This window comes from Zeus faber, assembly GCF_960531495.2.
Source record: "Zeus faber genome assembly, chromosome: 9".
NCBI classification, from domain to species: Eukaryota; Metazoa; Chordata; class Actinopteri; order Zeiformes; family Zeidae; genus Zeus; species Zeus faber.
This window is the reverse complement of record NC_137197.1, coordinates 19,720,672-19,725,041: the sequence shown is the minus strand read 5'-3', so window position 1 is coordinate 19,725,041 and position 4,370 is coordinate 19,720,672.

Genomic DNA, 4,370 nt, shown 5'->3' with positions numbered 1-4,370 from the left:
CCACCCACCCCCACATTGGTCAATTCATCCAAGGTCCAAGATCCATCCATCCACTCATCCATCCAGCCACCCACCCACCCATCCAACCACCCATCCATCCATCCATCCATCTATCCATCCACCCACCCATCCATCCAACCACCCATTCACCCATCTAGCAATTCATCGATCCTACCACCCACCCATGTTACTATCCATCCATCCATCCACCTATGTAAACAATTAAATACCACAATTATTGGATGGTGAGATTGATAATTTCTCTGTGTTTCTCTGTGTTTCACAGCAAAAATAAAGGAGTAAAATAAAGGAGCAGATGCTTGACATGACTTTGACACAGAGACGGTGTCCGGGGCGTGAGGCACCGGGGGGGAAATACCTGATCCTCTCCTCCTCGCTCTTCTTCAGCTTCGCGTCCCTCTTCAGCACCCTGAGGATGATGTCCTGCTCCTCCTCGCTCAGGTGGCTCAGGTCGATCATGATTCCTCGCTTTCTCTCCCTCTCCCTCGTCGTCGGGCAAAGCTCGCAAGCCGAGCACGACAGGCAGCCGCTGCGTTCCGCTGCAAACCTGATTCGGACAAAAATCAAACGTAACGTTCGCAAAAACAGATCCCCTAAGATCGCTCCGTTGGTCACAACCTTCCCCGACGGCGTTCTGCAGTTTTCAGGGGAAGATAACTCAACTTTAAATTGTACACGTGAAACATGAACCACCGGGATATCGTGGGGGACGAAATGCTACTAACGGCGCGGTAACATAATTAAAGGCGTCACTGGCCACATTAAAAAAAGGGCAAGCTGCATCACAACCCCCCTTTTCAGACAAAACCTTTAGGATGAAATGAAGGAGGGATTTGATTTCGCCTCCATTGTGGTGGGGAATACAGATTCTAACAAAGTGTAATAATAATACTCTAATGAAGCCTCAGTGTGCATTGCACACTGTTAAACATTTGAATTTATTGCCAACAACAATAAGACGTATGCAAACACACAGCGTCCACGGTACTTTCTAGTAACTGCTCCGGGATGAAAGGACTAATAAAAAGGAGGTTCAGCGGAAACGTTGAAATATTTTCAGTATATATGAAATAATTTCTCTTGCCCAACAACAACAAATACTTGTCTTGGTGTTTAATATTTGATTTTACAATGAGATTTGTTTTTTGATGTCCACTCATCGTCATGTTGGGCAAAATTACTATTTTAAAGAGTTATCTAATCCAATCTAGAGTAATCTGATCTTCATCCATTTGATCTTATCTAATTTCTGGGGTCTTTTCCAGCAGATTAGTAACTCTTTGATTGCACGGTTTATTTTTTCGTGTTGTATTGTTTTTCACGTAATGTGTTTTTTTTTCTCTCACTGCAGGTACTGTTTCCTTTAGCCCAACTCTAACGAGGAGACTCTAAACTAAAATAACATGTTTTGCAGTTTTCTCATATTTTAAATGGAGGTTTTTAAGTCACTTCAATGAGTCTTCAATGAAACAACAGATGATTACAGTACCTGATAGAATCCAAGGAATGTTGAAAAAAATCCCTAAATGTCCAGTTCAACTATAATAATGATAAAAATAATAATAATAATAATAATAATAATGATAATGATAATAATAATAATAATAATAATAATAATAATAATAATTATTATTATTATTATTATTATTATTATTATTATTATAACTTTATCTATAAAGGACCTTTCAAAACCAAGTCACAAACAATACAAAAGATACAACGAAGCAGCTACCAGGTACAGTATAAATAATAAGACAGTTGGACAAAAGAAAAACTAAAATTAAGATTTCGTGGACAATAGTCTATAGTAAAAATAGCAATAACAATAATAATCTGTTTATCAGCAGTAACATGAGAGCCACCATTGTTCTGTGGACCTGGACCAGATGAGTGAAGAGCAGACAGTCTTTGATGCAGCTCTTAACTCACTTTCAATCAAACACAATACAAATACAAACTTATTTTCGCGACCTACCTTCAAGAGCAGCTGCTGGGACAGTAAGGTGCAGGAGTCAAGAGGGTGTGCACTGTGTCCATGCAGTCCAGCAGAAGAGGCTGGGCTGCACACACACACACACACACACACACACACACACACACACACACACACACACACACACACACACACACACACACACACACCACACACACACACACGCGGCTGCTTCCAGTGATGAAGGAGTTTTTCCTTCAACCACAGGAGACATGGACACACATGACAAGGCAGCGTTGTGTGTGTGCCGTGGGAGCTTCATAACAAACTGAGTGTTTGACAAGTGGGAGGTGGTGTTTGACTTCACAGACGTGTGAGGTGGATGGGATACTTTAAAGTGCATTAAAAAAAAAAAAATGACAACTCAAAGAACATAAAGTAAAGGAACATACGGGTAAAAAAGTGTATAATAATAGTGTTTTTTCTTTCTTCGCACATCGCGGGGGCCCTGTATGTGACAAAGCGTTTGGATGCACGTGACGCTTTAATAGTCGACGGTGTTTGCTTTCTCCAAAAGTCGATTTGCATTCTGGGTCAACAGGTAGGAGGCCAGAGTCAGCTGACACACTGACTCAGTGAAACAGAGTAGAATTAACTGTTTAAACGTTTGATGGTCGGGTTAAACTTCAGAGAGCAGGGGTTCCTCAACTGGCGTCCGTGGCCCCCCAGGGGCCCCCGAAGGAATTGCATGGGGTTAGCAGGAAAAGTATTATTTAATTATTTTACATTCAATGATCAAATTTTATGATGAAAATATTAAAACATATACACTACAACACACGTATACATATAGAATATACATATATATGTATATACAAACAGACACACATACTGTATATATATATATATATCCACACACACATATACAGTACATACCTATAACAAATTAATTAATCAATTAATTGATTGATTGATTGATTAATTAATTGCTTACTTAATTTAATCGACAGATAAATACATATAAAAAAAGTATAGACACTCACACAATACCGATCAGCCACAACATTAAAAACACTGACAGGTGAAGTAAATAACATTGAACATCTTGTTCCAATGGCACATTTACATTTACATTTAAATTTAGTCAATTTAGCAGACGCTTTTATCCAAAGCGACTTACAAGGGAGAATAACATTCAAGCTACATTGCGACAGAAACATTAGTGTAACATTAGTGTAACATTAGTGTAAATGAGAATAGCCTGGATTAGCCTTGGTTGTGCAGCCGGCAGAGCCAGGCGACGCTCATTTGACGAACGCAGCATCCGGGGGGGAACATGTGCTCTTACAAGGGCATTTAAGTAAGTTGGAGCATTCCCAACGATCACTCTGTAGGCAAGCATCAGAGACTTGAACTTGATGCGAGCGGCTACAGGTAACCAGTGGAGCTCGATAAGCAGCGGAGTAACGTGTGCCCTCTTTGGCTGGTTGAGCGCCAGTCTTACCGCCGCATTCTGTATCATCTGCAGTCGAGGCGGGAAATCACCACGGTTTGTACCAGCAGTTGAGTGGCATATTGGGTCAGGTACGGCCTGACTTTTTGGATGTTGAATACTGCGAAGCGGCACGACCGAGAGACGGCGGCAACATGGTCCGAGAATGTCAGTTGGTCATCGATAATGACACCTAGATTCCTTGCAGCCTTGGTAGGGGCAAGAGATAAAGAGTCAATTTTGATATCAATATTGGGATAAATACCTCGCTTGGCCGGGAAGACCAACAGTTCCGTTTTTGCCAGGTTTAGTTGAAGTTGGTTATCCTTAATCCACGTGGATATGTCAGCGAGGCAATCCGAGATCCGCGTCGAGACAGTGGGGTCACCAGGCAGGAAAGACAGAGTTGAGTATCATCCGCATAGCAGTGATATGAAAAACCATGCGAGTGGATGATCAGGCCCAGCGAGGTGGTGTATATGGCAAAGAGGAGAGGTCCTAGCACAGAGGGTTGGGGCACCAACGTGGTGAGGTGGTGAGTCACAGACAACTGGCCTTGCCATGTCACACTGAAGGAACGCCCAGTGAGGTAAGATTCGAACCAGGAACGTGCACTGCCAGAGATGCCCATACTTGAGGGTATGGACAGGAGAATGCTGTGATTGACAGTGTCAGAAGCAGCTGATAAGTCTAGCAGAATGAGAACCGAGGATTGGGCAGCAGCTCTAGCAGTTTTTAAGGCCTCCGCCACAGACAGCAAGGCTGTTTCGGTGGAGTGTCCGCCTTTGAAGCCAGATTGAAGTGGATCAAGAAGGTTGTTTCTTGACAGGAATTCTGTAACCTGTCTAGAGACCACCCTCTCAATGGTTTTGGAAAGGAATGGGAGGAGTGAGACCGGACTATACTTTTCCACTCGAGTGGGAT